The sequence below is a fragment of the Doryrhamphus excisus genome, linkage group LG15 (assembly GCF_037039965.1).
Source record: "Doryrhamphus excisus strain RoL-2023G ecotype Guam linkage group LG15, RoL_Dexc_Guam_v1.1, whole genome shotgun sequence".
Taxonomy (NCBI): domain Eukaryota; kingdom Metazoa; phylum Chordata; class Actinopteri; order Syngnathiformes; family Syngnathidae; genus Doryrhamphus; species Doryrhamphus excisus.
The window spans coordinates 14,402,226-14,420,212 of record NC_136371.1 but is presented as its reverse complement, the minus strand read 5'-3'; the positions used below and the strand labels follow the sequence as shown (position 1 = coordinate 14,420,212).

The 17,987-nt window shown below is 48.2% G+C and overlaps 1 pseudogene; it reads left to right on the top strand.

The window, feature by feature from the left end:
* Positions 1 to 5,868: 5,868 nt before the first annotated feature.
* Positions 5,869 to 9,205, top strand: LOC144901791 (uncharacterized; annotated as a pseudogene).
* Positions 9,206 to 17,987: the final 8,782 nt, after the last annotated feature.

Here is a 17,987-nt window from a genome sequence, read left to right as displayed (position 1 = left end):
CTACTGTCGCAGTCCCTGCTGTTCTGGTGGTTGTAGGAGCTGCCTCAGGGCGTGTGGTTTGTCCGCGGCTCCTGGTGGTCCGGGGGTGGCGTAGCTGGCACAATATCTGGTGGGGCCCCCTGGGGGGAGTTGGAATGCTGAACTGGCTGCCACGATGGGCTGGGTGGGGCTTGTGGTGGCCCACGGCTTGCTGCGGGCAGCTGGCTTGCCCCGCTCGGTTGGTCGGTAGTGCGGGGTGGGCGTGTGTGGGGTCAGCCCTATGGGGGCAGGCCTATTTTTAATTGCACAATCTACACAATACCATCATTACACACACAGGCGTAGCGGGCTGAACTGGAGAGCCTTCTGCCTACCCCCTGCGATTGGCCCGCTGGCTGCTGGGGCTTGGCGGCTCGCTCGGGGTGCCCTGGGCTGCAGGATATTTTGGTCTGGTCTGCCTAGCCTTCAGGGGGTCCCGCTGGAACCAGCTGACGCCAGGGCTTGCCCTCGGGTCATGGTTGGCGCTACCTCCCTCGGTCTGTCCTGGGTCGTGGGCACCAACGTGCCCTTGAGGGGGAGTTCGCCGGCCTCCAGGAGTGGGGTCTACGGTGGTGGCTTGGGGTTGCTGTGCTGTGGTGGCTGCTGCGGGGACCGGGCTGCATGTTGGGAGGGGGCCTGATCTTGCTCATAGGGATGGGGGCCTGGGTGGCGTGTGGGAATGGGGGGCATGCTCCTCGGAATGGGGCCTGCTGGGGGGACGGTGCTCTCCCGGGCGTTTGGGTGTCTGCTGCCACTGGTCCTATGCTCTGCTGCATCGCTGTCCCTGTCCTTGCCCATCCCCAGTCTTGCCTTAGGGCTCGTCAGGGATGGTTCTCCGCTACGTGGGTGGAGCGCTGCTGGCAGTGAGATTTTAATTACTCTAACTGTATGGCTGTAATTATGTTTACTATCACGGTTCATGTCTTTATTGTTACTATTGCCACTGGTAAATTGGACTGCTTCATTTCACTGATATCATCTCTATTGTGACCCTTAGCCATCATTGACATTTAACTGTTCTGTTTGTCACTGTTGTTATGGGAATTCTTGTTGCTGCTGTTTTTGTCTCTCTCTCTAAATCTCTCGCAAATCTGTTTAGCATGTAAGGGCATTTAGATCAACAATACTATCTATAAAAAAAAAAAAGAATGCATGTGCTGTACTTGCCAAACATTGTTTGTAATGCATCATGCAGAGCCAGAAACTACATTGACATCACCTAAAGCAAAATCATCACGCATATAAAACTCAAATTTGTGTCCAGCAATCACCTCCTGTTTGGGCAATTCTGCGACAGACAAAAAGTGGGATGAGTCACGAATTACGTGACGTTCCCTTAGACAAGTGTACAACTGATCGCCTTCAACAACAGCCATGTCAAGATCAGCAGTATCCCACAACAAGACAACAAGACACTGTGTAACGCAGTGGCACATAAGGCAATCGCCATACATTGTGTCCCTGCATACTTAAACCTTGTATTACCTTGATGAAATGACCCTTTTACCACCTTTTGTAACCCACCTATTGGTACCTCCATTGGTGACAGTGAAGATACTTCTTCCCTATCTTTTGTCGCAACTGCACAGTCAACAGCTTGGGCAGCCTTGGGTGTGCGTCACATACGGAAACCTTTCTTCCATGGCATCTAAAAGAAAACAGATGAAATCAATGTCAGTTCACACAACATGTACTTACACTTCTAAATGCTCTTTTCCATGCTCTCTGGTTACATCGTGTGTGCGTGGGTTTTCTCCGTGCCCCCCTCCCTCATTGGCAACGCCATATTGTCCGTAGGCATGAAAGTGAGTGTGAATGGTTGTCTATATGTGCTCTATGAATGGCTGGCAACGAGGATGTACCCCGCCTCTCGCCCGAATACAGCTGGGATGGACTCCAGCAGCAGCGGTAGAAAATGAATGAATATATCCATACATTTTCTGTACTGTTTATCCTCACAAGGGTCACAGGCATGCTGGAGCCTATCCCAGCTGTATTCAGGCAAGAGGCAAACTACACCCTGGTCACCAGCCAAACACAGGGCACATATAGACAACCATTCACAGTCACATTCATGCCTACGGACAATATTAAGTGTGTGTGTGCGGGGGCACAGAAAACCCACAGCCAAGGAGAGAACATCCAAACTCCATAGAGATAAAATTAAATTCAACTTTTTTTCAATAAATACAACATTTGTATCGAAAGGCATTCTGTTTGATTGAACAGAAAGGGACTCGCACCCGATCGCGAAGTCGTATTGTATCGTATCGTACATGAGACTCCACCTTTCGAAAACTGACCAATCCTTGTTCACACAAACAACCTACCGGCTTCACCTTCGGTTAATTGACCAATCGTGCCTCCCTCAACAAACAACCCATCAGCGATTGGCGGAATTAATGTAATTTGAAATTTTGAAGGTTTGGAGCGAAACTTTTTCACGCGTTCTAGCCAATTGCATTTGTGCCCATTGTACATATGAGCTGAATTGCCACCCACAGGATATTCGTATACCTCATCACACTGCTTCAAAATAAAACGTCAACAAATGATTGTCATTTGGATCTTAACGATTTCATTCGAAATGATGTACAAAATACTACTATGAATAAATCACATATTTTGATGTCGCCTTGCACGCTGGGCAAAACTGTAGACGTGAATAAGTTGGCTCTACGCAGTCAGATCTTCATCATACTTAGTACATATGATCATGACCCCACTCCGAAGGTCCCCATAGGTCACTTCCCGATTTTGTTGCATCACCACCTATTGGCAACAGGATATCGTTTGTAATCTGCATTAGCCCTTTTCTGAAAAGAGATTCATCAGATGGACAAGGTCACAAGGCCACTGACTGACAGCCTGATGAAGCCTGTTGATGGACCATGAGTGTGTAAAGCACACGTGGTGGGTGTGGCATGGCGGGGAATGGTCTGGCCACGCCATTGAACATCAAACGGTCATAATTTGCCTGCAGAAGGTCACAGGCTGCTGAACAGGAGGTCAGGTTAAATTTTTTTTGGGTGGATTGGGTATTGGGTACTCTATAGCGCCACCAACTGGTAGAAATGTATATCTTCCCTAACTTCCTTCTACATTGTCCAATAACCTTGCTTTTTTATTTTTGGGTCAACCTCTGGTCTATGACTGTGTGTGTACATAGACCTTATAGCGCCACCAACTGGTGGAAATGTATATCTGTATATATATGTGTGTGTGTGTGTGTGTGTGTGTGTGTGTGTGTGTGTCAAAGGAGACATAAAAATGATTAGTGTATTTTTTTCACATATTGCTACCAAAATAGCTATCTATATACAACCATGAGACTCAACCTTTCGGTAACCGACCCATCCCGCCCATATTAAGTATTCATCTCGGCGGGAATAGTTTTGGCTATGGCGGCCAGAATAGCCACCAGCTTCTGCTCAAGATGAAGAAGGATATCCGATACATCATCCACCTGCTACCCGGCACAGTGGTGATGTTTTCAGATATCTTGCTGCGTTGGAACTGGCGGTACCAGACGGCATGCACAGGACATGGACTGGACAAGGCAAGAAAAAGGGTTAACCGAGTTGTCGCTGACAATGCAGCATGAAGCGCATCCTGCATCCCAACATCTCGGTCCACTACTTGCTTGTTGACGGCTGCCATCTGAATGAAAGGGGAAATGAGATGCTCTACTTAAACTTCAGCCGAGAAATCTCTGTGCATCTGCAGTAGATTCACCACAACAGCTCTTTAAAGAGCCAACCACTGTTTCGGTTTCCATGCCCTTATTTTGGTAACCACTTCCTTTGTTGTTCCCTTCCGTTTTCCTTACCCCTGCACTTTTCACGCACCTGCTTCTAGAGCGACTTTTGGACCTGGCAGATCCTGAAGGCGATGGAAGAGGAGTGCACGACATTCACTCTGGAGGAACTGGAGGACATGATGTGGGGGCTGGATGGCACGCTCGTACCCATGCCGTGGGTTTATCCGGGCCCCGTAGACGACACACCGGCCTGGCCGCGACACCGACGTACGTATGTCTCGGCCACCTCCAGCCAGGGCTCCACGGCGTTGAAAGGTGAAGCCGCTCACTTCCTCCTCGTCAAGCCAAGCCAGGGCGCAACCCTCAGCTCACGCAGTCACTGAGTGCTGGCCCATCTCGCTGCTGCCGATGGCTCCCACGTCACGACTGGCCGCCGAGCCCCACCTCTTCGGAATCCCTGTTGCCTCCCAAGGTTGAAGAAGACCACGGCGCACGTTCCCCTCCTGTGCCCAAGCCACGCACCCCAAGGGTCCCCAAACCTCGGCTCCTGTGCCAAGCTGCGTGATGGCCCAGATTCCTCCTGTGCCCAAGCCACGCAGCCCCAAGGGTTCCCAAACCCCGGCTCCCGTGCCAAGCTGCGTGACGGCCCAGATTCCTCCTGTGCCCAAGCCGCGCAGCCCCAAGGGTTCCCAAACCCCGGCTCTCGTGCCAGCTGTGTGACGGCCCAGATTCCTCCTGTGCCCAAGCCATGCAGCCCCAAGGGTCCCCAAACCTCGGCTCCCGTGCCAAGTTTCACATTTACTCAATATTTTGTGTGTATTATTGTTACACAGATTGAGTATGAATAAATCACAATACCATTCCACCAATAAAATTATTTATTCATCGTTTCATATATAAAATATTAATTGTAATTATGAATTACTACATGTTTTTCTATCATCTCGTCCTCGTTTCTATCATCAGCAAGGAAAGGCGCTGTCAGAGCAAGATTTCAAGGACAAATGAGCATTCTACTTCTGGTATGAAAACTATCCTCCACCTATTCAATTTTTAACTCACCTGCAATAGTCCGTTCTCTGTTCACATCATACCCGCAGAGCATCTGAGTGACATGAACCCAGCTTGCAGTTACTATGAGGCAGTAAAAAGCAAAATATTCATCCATCCTACCCGCTGAAACTACAGAAACATGAACCGATATCACTGTGACTGATATAGACTGATATAGAGTATCCAGTTATATTCATCCGCTTGCCTAAATTGTATGTTTTATTTTTTTTCTGACATAACTACTTTCAAACTTGACTCTCATATAAATTCTAGTGAAAGGTTTGAGACTCAAGTTTTTCAAGTGAATGAAACAAACTGGCACTGACAAACTTCTATGTAAATATGTATAAGTGTACATTAAAGCCTTTCAGTCGCCATACTTATAAATTGGGTCAAGGAATGACACGGTTTGCGGCCTTTGTTCTTTGTAAATGTGTGTCATTCTATATCCAAAATCTGTCATTCCCCATACTTTTAAATTAGATTAAGGAATGACACTGAACGCAGGCTTTGTTTTTTGTAGATGTGTCATTCCAGATTACAAGTGTTCCCCATATTTGTAGGAGGGAAGCAGGATAACGATCTTGTGTTTCACTGTGATTCAGGAATGAGAGAGAATTGTATCTCTGTAAATTGGTATTATTCCGTAATGAAATGTGCCAATCACCATAGTTGTCATTTAGATCAAGGAATGATGCTGGATGAGTGCTTTGTTCTGTTTAAACGTGTTTCATTCCGTATCAGAAGTGTGTCATTTGCCATCCTTGTGGGTGGCATGCAGGAATGACACTGTCTGTCCTTCGTCCTCCTGTTGGGAGCAGTCATTATATTGACCCACTTTCATTCGTCATTCACTGTCCTTCCTCATTCGTTTTAGGGACTCCCTTTCTTTTACGTTTGGGGGGAGGCACTTGTCTCTTCTCGGGCAGTTTGCGTGCCACATCCTCTTTTTTCTGTATATTGGAAACATCACAACAACTTTTAGTGATACACACAGAACCACATTAATAGATCAGAAATTACACATAAATTCATTTATGCAGGATGAGCACCCCAAACGGACGGATCTCCCGGCAGCAGACATACGCGACGGATTATCGACTACGACAGCAACCTGTTTTTGTGGCATGGTCTGTAAGAACCTGAGAGGCCTGAGGATCCACCAGGCCAGGATGGGCTGCACGAGGAGGAAGCAAGTCGAGCAACGCACAGAGCCAGCACCCAGTACTGACTCTGGTAAGACGGAGGAGGAGCAGGAACCGGAGTCACCCCACAGTGTCCAGAACCTCCAAGCTCAACATACTGCACCAAGCAAACCATCTGAACATCTCCGGGTCTTATGGCCATCCGCAAACAAGGAGACAGAGTGGCGCCAGTTTGACGAGGATGTGGATGCTACTCTAGAGTCATCATGCAGAGGGGAAGTAGACCAACGACTGCAGTTAATGAGCACAGTGATCATCAGCATTGGTGCTGAGAGATTTGGTACCAAACAACCAAAGGTTCAGAACATCGCCAGACCAAACCGGCGTGAGACTAAGATGTCACAGCTCAGGAAAGAACTGAAGGCCCTAAGACATCAGTACAAGAGGGCAAGTGAGGAGGAAAGACCCGCCCTGGCAGAACTCAGGGACATCTTGAGGCAGAAGCTCATCTCCCTCCGACGAGCTGAGTGGCACAGGAGAAGGGGCAGAGAGAGGGTGCGCAAGCGCACTGCCTTCATAGATAATCCCTTCGGATTTACCAAGCAGCTGCTGGGGCAAAAACGGAGTGGGACCCTTACTTGCCCAGAAAAGGAGATAAACCAACACCTCAGTGATACATACAGTGACAACAGGAGAGAGGAGGATCTGCCCCCCTGCAGAGAAATAACCACACCACCAGAACCCTCCTTCCAGTTCAACATCAAAGAGCCCTCCTTGGTAGAAGTCAGGAACACCGTCCGAGCAGCACGGACAAGCGCAGGCCCAAGTGGAGTGCCGTATAAAGTGTACAAGCACTGCCCAAGACTCCTGGAGAGGTTGTGGAGACTCATCAAGGTGGTATGGCGGAGAGGGAAGGTCGCCAAGCAGTGGCGACATGCAGAGGGCGTCTGGATACCAAAGGAGGAAAATGCAAGCAACATCACGCAGTTCCGCACCATCTCCCTGCTCAGCGTGGAGGGCAAAATCTTTTTCAAGATTCTCGCCAACCGGCTAACTGAGTACCTCCTGAGGAATTCTTACATAGACACCACGGTGCAGAAGGGAGGAATTCCAGGCATGCCAGGCTGTTTGGAACACACAGGGGTGGTCACCCAGCTGATCCGGGAGGCAAGAGAAAGCAGAGGAAATCTGGCAGTCCTTTGGCTTGAGCTTGCCAATGCCTACGGATCCATTCCACACAAACTGGTAACAACAGCTTTGACAACACACCACGTTCCAGAGAAGATCACTGAACTCATACAGGACTACTACAGCAGCTTCAGTCTGAAGTTCACCTCTGGGACAGCAACATCGGCATGGCACCGCCTTGAGAAGGGCATCATCACTGGTTGTACCATATCAGTGACGCTCTTTTCACTGGCGATGAATATGCTTGTCAAGGCAGCAGAAGTGGAGTGTAGGGGCCCCCTGTCCAAATCCGGCATTCGCCAACCTCCAATCCAAGCCTTCATGGACGATCTGACGGTCACAGTAACATCAGTGACAGGGTGCAGGTGGCTTCTCCGTGGACTGGAAAGGAGGATGTGCACTTGGGCGAGGATGATGTTCAAACCAGCCAAGTCCAGGTCCCTGGTCCTGAGGAAGGGGAAAGTTGAGGATAAACACCGCTTCAACTTGAATGGAGTCCCCATTCCATCAGTGTCGGAGAAGCCTGTGAAGAGCCTGGGGAAGATCTTCGACGCTGAAAGACAAGGCAGCGGTGCAGTCAGCCAACGCAGAGTTAAAGACCTGGCTATCAGTAGTGGACAAGTCGGGCCTCCCGGGGAAGTTCAAGGCATGGATATATCAGCATGGTATCCTGCCGAGACTCCTGTGGCCACTACTGATTTATGAAGTCCCAGTATCCACTGTGGAGGGCTTCGAACGCAACATCAGCCAATACCTGCGCAGGTGGCTAGGCTTGCCAAAGAGTCTAAGCAGCATCGCCCTGTATGGGAATATCAACAAGCTGCAACTCCCCTTTACTGGCCTGACTGAGGAGTTCAAAGTCACCAGAGCCAGAGAGGTGCTGCTGTACAGGGACTCAGCCGACACCAGATTCTCCTCCGCAGGCATCACGGTCAGAACGGGGAGGAAGTGGCGGGCGCAAGAGGCAGTTGACCAGGCTGAAGCAAGACTAAGGCATGGTGTCTTAGTAGGGTCAGTGGCAGTTGGACGAGCTGGTCTTGGTAGCCACATAAGACCACGCTAGGACGAGGCCCAGGGACGAGAGAGACGTCAGATGGTGCAGGGAGAGATCCGTGCAGAGGTGGAAGAGGAACGCCGAACCAGGACAGTGGCCATGCGCCAGCAAGGAGCATGGACTAATTGGGACCAGCCATCGGCACGGAAGATCACCTGGTCAGAACTTTGGAAGTCAGAAACAGCCAGACTCAAGTTCCTGATTCAGGCAGTGTACGATGTGCTCCCAAGTCCATCAAACCTTCATAGCTGGGGGCTAGCAGAAATCCCAGCATGCCCACTGTGCTCGGCATGGGGTTCCCTGGAGCACATCCTGAGCTGCTGCCCGAAAGCCCTGGGAGAGAGGAGATACACGTGGCGCCATGACCAGGTGCTGAAGGCAGTAGCAGACACCATCTGCACCGGGATCCAGCAGAGCAAGCACCAGCCCCAGAGTAGGCAGAACATCACCTTCGTCAGGGCTGGGGAGAAACACCCGGCAGGACATAAAGTCCTGACCGGACTGCTAGCGACAGCCTGTGACTGGAAGTTGCTCGTGGACCTCGGGAGGCAACTGAAGTTTCCAGAGCACATAGCCAGGACGTCACTGAGGCCAGACCTGGTCTTAAAATCGGACGCAACAAAACAAGCGGTGCTGCTGGAACTTACAGTCCCCTGGGAAGACCGGATGGAGGAGGCCCACGAGCGGAAGAAGGCCAAATACCTGGAGCTAGTGGAGTTGTGTAGAGAGAGAGGCTGGAGGGCCCGCTGTGAGCCAGTAGAAGTGGGCTGCAGAGGCTTTCCAGGGCAGTCGTTACATCGAGCACTCAAGCTCCTTGGCATCAGAGGGCTGCAAGAAAGAAGGGCCACCAAAAACATCAGCGAGGCAGCCGAAAAAGCCTCGAGGTGGCTGTGGATCAAGAGGGGAGACGCATGGAGTAGCACGCTGCTTGGACATAAACCGGGGCCTGATCACCCCCGGTTGGGTCGCCTAGGTGAGGGTGTCTGAAGATCAAAGACCCGAAACACCCAAATGAAGGACCTAGCTCCTTCACTGAGGATGTGTCCAAGCCGCACCCTTGAGGTGTTTCATCAATCATACGCTATCATTAACGCTATCATACGCTATCATTTTTTGTTTTGACTTTGTTTAAATCTTTTTAGCTTTCATCCATCATCTGGTATTCCACAACATGTTGGTTCATTTTACAAAGCCAGTCTTTTTTTTATTTGACACGTGTAATAAGGTTTAAGTAGACTTTACAAAACAAAACCAACAAATATATTGCTTAGACATCTCACTTTGCATATGAACTTCACCGGAGATACTCATGGGTGTTACTGGGAGAATCTGAATAGGCCCATTTGCTGGAAAGGAATGTTTCCGGTAAAGACATTACTCATTATAAGACCCACAACAAAGTCTCAGGAAGCCGCTGACGCGCGCCACATCGCCCCCTTCCGGATAAATATGGTGCATGGTGAAATCCGCTCCGAACGCCTCTATTTTTTTCTACCGGAGACGCGCGCCCGTCGACTCGCTTGCCCGTCGACTTGCGCACACCCCCTAGTGGCATGGGGTGCGGGATGTTAAATTAAGAAGAATTTTAGGCTGCTCCATGAAATGTGGGCGTGGCACGCCGCCAAACGCTGTTGTTTGATTTATGGGGTCGCCTTGCATGCTGAGCAGACTGTAAATGTTAATAAATTGGCTCCAGATCTTCATCATACATGGAACATGTGATCATGACCCCACCTCGAAGATCCCCATCAATCACTTCCTGATATCGGCACAGCGCCACCTATTGGCAACAACTAGTCTAACAGGCAAAAGATTGATTAGATGGATTGATTTTTTGGTGGGTTGGGGCACCCTCCTGTTTGTGACTTTGTGTCTGTGAGCAAAGGATGATACGGCGGGCCACTGCGAGCCAGCGGAAGGTGCCAGGAGGCTCATTTCAAGTGTGCCTGACGCAGCTTCGCATCCCCTCATTGGTGTAACAGTTTATCGTGGCTGAGAAGCACCGCTGTGGAGTTAGAGCGAAAATGAGACAAAGTGTTTCACTCGCTGTGATAATGTATTTCAAGCAAGCGACAGGCTTTGTGTTAAAAATGTTCTCCATATATGTCACATGTGTGCCATGTCCAAAAAAGCACTCCACTCGCTCAGAGAAGGCCTCCGAAGAGCGTTTTGGTACATATGGAACACATTTAGTGTGATGTGCTTTATTGCTTAGCACACACAACCATTGTTCGCAAATGCACTTTATTCATTCATTCATTCATTCAATCATTCATTTTCTAACGCTTTTTCCTCACAAGGGTCGCGGGGACTGCGGGAGCCTATCCCAGCTGTCTTTGGCAAGAGGTGAGGTAAACCCTGGACTGGTGGCCAGTCAATCACAGGGCACATATAGACAAACAACCATTCACACTCACATTCATACCTATGGACAATTAGGAGTGGCTAATTGACCAAGCATGTTTTTGGAATGGGAGGAAACCGGAGTACCCGGAGAAAACCCACGCATGCACGGGCAGAACAAGCAAACTCCACACAGAGATGGCCAAGTGTGGAAATGAACCCTGGTCCACTAGACCGCCTGCACTTTATTTACTCCGAAAAAATTGAGAGCAAAGGATGTTACGGCGGCCCGTTGCGAGCCAGCTGAAGGAGGTTCATTCCAAGGGTGCCTGACGCGGCTTCGCATCCTGTTCTATGTGCCACAGTTTCAGGTGGCTGAAAAGCACTGCTGTGGAGTTACAGCTAAAATGAGAAAAAGCCAGTGGAAGGTGCCAGGGGGCTCATTCCAAGTGTGCCTGACGCAGCTTCGCATGCTGTTCTAGGTGCCACAGTTTCAGGTGGCTGAGAAGCACTGCTGTGGAGTTACAGCTAAAATGAGAACATGTGTTTCTCTCGCTGTGATAATGTATTTCAAGCTACCTATAGGCTTTGTGGTCAAATTTTTCTCCATATATGGCACATGTGTGCCACGTCCAAAAAAGCACTCCACTCGCTCAGAAAAAGCCTCAGAAGCGCGTTTTGGCACTTATGGAACACATTTAGTGTGATGTGCTTTATTGCTTGTCACACACAACCATTGTTCGAAAATGCACTTTATTCGCTCTCAAACACATTATAAGTAAAGCATGATACGGCGTGTCATATTGAGCCAGCGGAAGGTGCCAGGAGGCTCATTGCAAGTGTGCCTGACGCAGCTTCGCATCCTGTTCTATGTGCCACAGTTTCAGGTGGCTGAGAAGCACTGTTGTGGAGTTACAGCTAAAATGAGAAAATGTGTTTCTCTCGCTGTGATAATGTATTTCAAGCTACCTATAGGCTTTGTGCTCAAAATTTTCTCCATATGTGGCACATGTGTGCCACGTCCAAAAAAGCACTCCACTCGTTCAGAAAAGGCCTCCGAAGCGCGTTTTGGCACTTATGGAACACATTTAGTGTGATGCGCTTTATTTCTTGTCACACACAACCATTGTTCGAAAATGCAATTTATTCGCTCTCAAACACATTATAAGTAAAGCATGATACGGCGTGTCATATTGAGCCAGCGGAAGGTCCCAGGAGGCTCATTTCAAGTGTGCCTTACGCAGCTTCGCATCCTGTTCTAGGTGCCACAGTTTCAGGTGGCTGAAAAGCACTGCTGTGGAGTTACAGCTAAAATGAGAAAAGCCAGCGGAAGGTACCAGGGGGCTCATTCTAAGTGTGCCTTACGCAGCTTCGCATCCTGTTCTATGTGCCACAGTTTCAGGTGGCTGAGAAGCACTGCTGTGGAGTTACAGCTAAAATGAGAAAAGCCAGTGGAAGGTGCCAGGGGGCTCATTCCAAGTGTGCCTGACGCAGCTTCGCATCCTGTTCTAGGTGCCACAGTTTCAGGTGGCTGAGAAGCACTGCTGTGGAGTTACAGCTAAAATAAGAAAATGTGTTTCTCTCGCTGTGATAATGTATTTCAAGCTACCTATAGGCTTTGTGCTCAAAATTTTCTCCATATATGGCACATGTGTGCCACGTCCAAAAAAGCACTCCACTCGTTCAGAAAAGGCCTCCGAAGCGCGTTTTGGCACTTATGGAACACATTTAGTGTGATGCGCTTTATTTCTTGTCACACACAACCATTGTTCGAAAATGCACTTTATTCGCTCTCAAACACATTATAAGTAAAGCATGATACGGCGTGTCATATTGAGCCAGCGGAAGGTCCCAGGAGGCTCATTTCAAGTGTGCCTTACGCAGCTTCGCATCCTGTTCTAGGTGCCACAGTTTCAGGTGGCTGAAAAGCACTGCTGTGGAGTTACAGCTAAAATGAGAAAAAGCCAGTGGAAGGTGCCAGGGGGCTCATTCCAAGTGTGCCTGACGCAGCTTCGCATGCTGTTCTAGGTGCCACAGTTTCAGGTGGCTGAGAAGCACTGCTGTGGAGTTACAGCTAAAATAAGAAAATGTGTTTCTCTCGCTGTGATAATGTATTTCAAGCTACCTATAGGCTTTGTGGTCAAAATTTTCTCCATATATGGCACATGTGTGCCACGTCCAAAAAAGCACTCCACTCGCTCAGAAAAGGCCTCCGAAGCGCGTTTTGGCACTAATGGAACACATTTAGTGTGATGCGCTTTATTGCTTCTCACACACAACCATTGTTCGAAAATGCACTTTATTCGCTCTCAAACACATTATAAGTAAAGCATGATACGGCGTGTCATATTGAGCCAGCGGAAGGTGCCAGGAGGCTCATTGCAAGTGTGCCTGACGCAGCTTCGCATCCTGTTCTATGTGCCACAGTTTCAGGTGGCTGAGAAGCACTGTTGTGGAGTTACAGCTAAAATGAGAAAATGTGTTTCTCTCGCTGTGATAATGTATTTCAAGCTACCTATAGGCTTTGTGCTCAAAATTTTCTCCATATATGGCACATGTGTGCCATGTCCAAAAAAGCACTCCACTCGTTCAGAAAAGGCCTCCGAAGCGCGTTTTGGCACTTATGGAACACATTTAGTGTGATGCGCTTTATTTCTTGTCACACACAACCATTGTTCGAAAATGCAATTTATTCGCTCTCAAACACATTATAAGTAAAGCATGATACGGCGTGTCATAGTGAGCCAGCGGAAGGTGCCAGGAGGCTCATTGCAAGTGTGCCTGACGCAGCTTCGCATCCTGTTCTATGTGCCACAGTTTCAGGTGGCTGAGAAGCACTGCTGTGGAGTTACAGCTAAAATGAGAAAATGTGTTTCTCTCGCTGTGATAATGTATTTCAAGCTACCTATAGGCTTTGTGGTCAAAATTTTCTCCATATATGGCACATGTGTGCCACGTCCAAAAAAGCACTCCACACGCTCAGAAAAGGCCTCCGAAGCGCGTTTTGGCACTTATGGAACACATTTAGTGTCATGCGCTTTATTGCTTGTCACACACAACCATTGTTCGAAAATGCACTTTATTCGCTCTCAAACACATTATGAGTAAAGCATGATATGGCGTGTCATATTGAGCCAGCGGAAGGTACCAGGGGGCTCATTCTAAGTGTGCCTGACGCAGCTTCGCATCCTGTTCTATGTGCCACAGTTTCAGGTGGCTGAGAAGCACTGCTGTGGAGTTACAGCTAAAATGAGAAAAGCCAGTGGAAGGTGCCAGGGGGCTCATTCCAAGTGTGCCTGACGCAGCTTCGCATCCTGTTCTAGGTGCCACAGTTTCAGGTGGCTGAGAAGCACTGCTGTGGAGTTACAGCTAAAATAAGAAAATGTGTTTCTCTCGCTGTGATAATGTATTTCAAGCTACCTATAGGCTTTGTGGTCAAAATTTTCTCCATATATGGCACATGTGTGCCACGTCCAAAAAAGCACTCCACTCGCTCAGAAAAGGCCTCCGAAACGCGTTTTGGCACTAATGGAACACATTTAGTGTGATGCGCTTTATTGCTTCTCACACACAACCATTGTTCGAAAATGCACTTTATTCGCTCTCAAACACATTATAAGTAAAGCATGATACGGCGTGTCATATTGAGCCAGCGGAAGGTGCCAGGAGGCTCATTGCAAGTGTGCCTGACGCAGCTTCGCATCCTGTTCTATGTGCCACAGTTTCAGGTGGCTGAGAAGCACTGTTGTGGAGTTACAGCTAAAATGAGAAAATGTGTTTCTCTCGCTGTGATAATGTATTTCAAGCTACCTATAGGCTTTGTGCTCAAAATTTTCTCCATATATGGCACATGTGTGCCACGTCCAAAAAAGCACTCCACTCGTTCAGAAAAGGCCTCCGAAGCGCGTTTTGGCACTTATGGAACACATTTAGTGTGATGCGCTTTATTTCTTGTCACACACAACCATTGTTCGAAAATGCAATTTATTCGCTCTCAAACACATTATAAGTAAAGCATGATACGGCGTGTCATATTGAGCCAGCGGAAGGTCCCAGGAGGCTCATTTCAAGTGTGCCTTACGCAGCTTCGCATCCTGTTCTAGGTGCCACAGTTTCAGGTGGCTGAAAAGCACTGCTGTGGAGTTACAGCTAAAATGAGAAAAGCCAGCGGAAGGTACCAGGGGGCTCATTCTAAGTGTGCCTGACGCAGCTTCGCATCCTGTTCTATGTGCCACAGTTTCAGGTGGCTGAGAAGCACTGCTGTGGAGTTACAGCTAAAATGAGAAAAGCCAGTGGAAGGTGCCAGGGGGCTCATTCCAAGTGTGCCTGACGCAGCTTCGCATCCTGTTCTAGGTGCCACAGTTTCAGGTGGCTGAGAAGCACTGCTGTGGAGTTACAGCTAAAATAAGAAAATGTGTTTCTCTCGCTGTGATAATGTATTTCAAGCTACCTATAGGCTTTGTGCTCAAAATTTTCTCCATATATGGCACATGTGTGCCACGTCCAAAAAAGCACTCCACTCGTTCAGAAAAGGCCTCCGAAGCGCGTTTTGGCACTTATGGAACACATTTAGTGTGATGCGCTTTATTTCTTGTCACACACAACCATTGTTCGAAAATGCAATTTATTCGCTCTCAAACACATTATAAGTAAAGCATGATACGGCGTGTCATATTGAGCCAGCGGAAGGTCCCAGGAGGCTCATTTCAAGTGTGCCTTACGCAGCTTCGCATCCTGTTCTAGGTGCCACAGTTTCAGGTGGCTGAAAAGCACTGCTGTGGAGTTACAGCTAAAATGAGAAAAAGCCAGTGGAAGGTGCCAGGGGGCTCATTCCAAGTGTGCCTGACGCAGCTTCGCATCCTGTTCTAGGTGCCACAGTTTCAGGTGGCTGAGAAGCACTGCTGTGGAGTTACAGCTAAAATAAGAAAATGTGTTTCTCTCGCTGTGATAATGTATTTCAAGCTACCTATAGGCTTTGTGGTCAAAATTTTCTCCATATATGGCACATGTGTGCCACGTCCAAAAAAGCACTCCACTCGCTCAGAAAAGGCCTCCGAAGCGCGTTTTGGCACTAATGGAACACATTTAGTGTGATGCGCTTTATTGCTTCTCACACACAACCATTGTTCGAAAATGCACTTTATTCGCTCTCAAACACATTATAAGTAAAGCATGATACGGCGTGTCATATTGAGCCAGCGGAAGGTGCCAGGAGGCTCATTGCAAGTGTGCCTGACGCAGCTTCGCATCCTGTTCTATGTGCCACAGTTTCAGGTGGCTGAGAAGCACTGTTGTGGAGTTACAGCTAAAATGAGAAAATGTGTTTCTCTCGCTGTGATAATGTATTTCAAGCTACCTATAGGCTTTGTGCTCAAAATTTTCTCCATATATGGCACATGTGTGCCACGTCCAAAAAAGCACTCCACTCGTTCAGAAAAGGCCTCCGAAGCGCGTTTTGGCACTTATGGAACACATTTAGTGTGATGCGCTTTATTTCTTGTCACACACAACCATTGTTCGAAAATGCAATTTATTCGCTCTCAAACACATTATAAGTAAAGCATGATACGGCGTGTCATAGTGAGCCAGCGGAAGGTGCCAGGAGGCTCATTGCAAGTGTGCCTGACGCAGCTTCGCATCCTGTTCTATGTGCCACAGTTTCAGGTGGCTGAGAAGCACTGCTGTGGAGTTACAGCTAAAATGAGAAAATGTGTTTCTCTCGCTGTGATAATGTATTTCAAGCTACCTATAGGCTTTGTGGTCAAAATTTTCTCCATATATGGCACATGTGTGCCACGTCCAAAAAAGCACTCCACACGCTCAGAAAAGGCCTTCGAAGCGCGTTTTGGCACTTATGGAACACATTTAGTGTCATGCGCTTTATTGCTTGTCACACACAACCATTGTTCGAAAATGCAATTTATTCGCTCCCAAACACATTATGAGTAAAGCATGATACGGCCTGTCATATTGAGCCAGCGGAAGGTGCCAGGAGGCTCTTGGCAAGTGTGCCTGACGCAGCTTCGCATCCTGTTCTATGTGCCACCGTTTCAGGTGGCTGAGAAGCACTGCTGTGGAGTTACAGCTAAAATGAGAAAATGTGTTTCTCTCGCTGTGATAATGTATTTCAAGCTTCCTATAGGCTTTGTGGTCAAAATTTTCTCCATATATGGCACATGTGTGACACGTCCAAAAAAGCACTCCACTCACTCAGAAAAGGCCTCCGAAGCGCGTTTTGGCACTTATGGAACACATTTAGTGTGATGTGCTTTATTGCTTGTCACACACAACCATTGTTCGAAAATGCACTTTATTCGCTCTCAAACACATTATGAGTAAAGCATGATATGGCGTGTCATATTGAGCCAGCGGAAGGTACCAGGGGGCTCATTCTAAGTGTGCCTGACGCAGCTTCGCATCCTGTTCTATGTGCCACAGTTTCAGGTGGCTGAGAAGCACTGCTGTGGAGTTACAGCTAAAATGAGAAAAGCCAGTGGAAGGTGCCAGGGGGCTCATTCCAAGTGTGCCTGACGCAGCTTCGCATCCTGTTCTAGGTGCCACAGTTTCAGGTGGCTGAGAAGCACTGCTGTGGAGTTACAGCTAAAATAAGAAAATGTGTTTCTCTCGCTGTGATAATGTATTTCAAGCAACCTATAGGCTTTGTGGTCAAAATTTTCTCCATATATGGCACATGTGTGCCACGTCCAAAAAAGCACTCCACTCGCTCAGAAAAGGCCTCCGAAGCGCGTTTTGGCACTAATGGAACACATTTAGTGTGATGCGCTTTATTGCTTCTCACACACAACCATTGTTCGAAAATGCACTTTATTCGCTCTCAAACACATTATAAGTAAAGCATGATACGGCGTGTCATATTGAGCCAGCGGAAGGTGCCAGGAGGCTCATTGCAAGTGTGCCTGACGCAGCTTCGCATCCTGTTCTATGTGCCACAGTTTCAGGTGGCTGAGAAGCACTGTTGTGGAGTTACAGCTAAAATGAGAAAATGTGTTTCTCTCGCTGTGATAATGTATTTCAAGCTACCTATAGGCTTTGTGCTCAAAATTTTCTCCATATATGGCACATGTGTGCCACGTCCAAAAAAGCACTCCACTCGTTCAGAAAAGGCCTCCGAAGCGCGTTTTGGCACTTATGGAACACATTTAGTGTGATGCGCTTTATTTCTTGTCACACACAACCATTGTTCGAAAATGCAATTTATTCGCTCTCAAACACATTATAAGTAAAGCATGATACGGCGTGTCATATTGAGCCAGCGGAAGGTCCCAGGAGGCTCATTTCAAGTGTGCCTTACGCAGCTTCGCATCCTGTTCTAGGTGCCACAGTTTCAGGTGGCTGAAAAGCACTGCTGTGGAGTTACAGCTAAAATGAGAAAAGCCAGCGGAAGGTACCAGGGGGCTCATTCTAA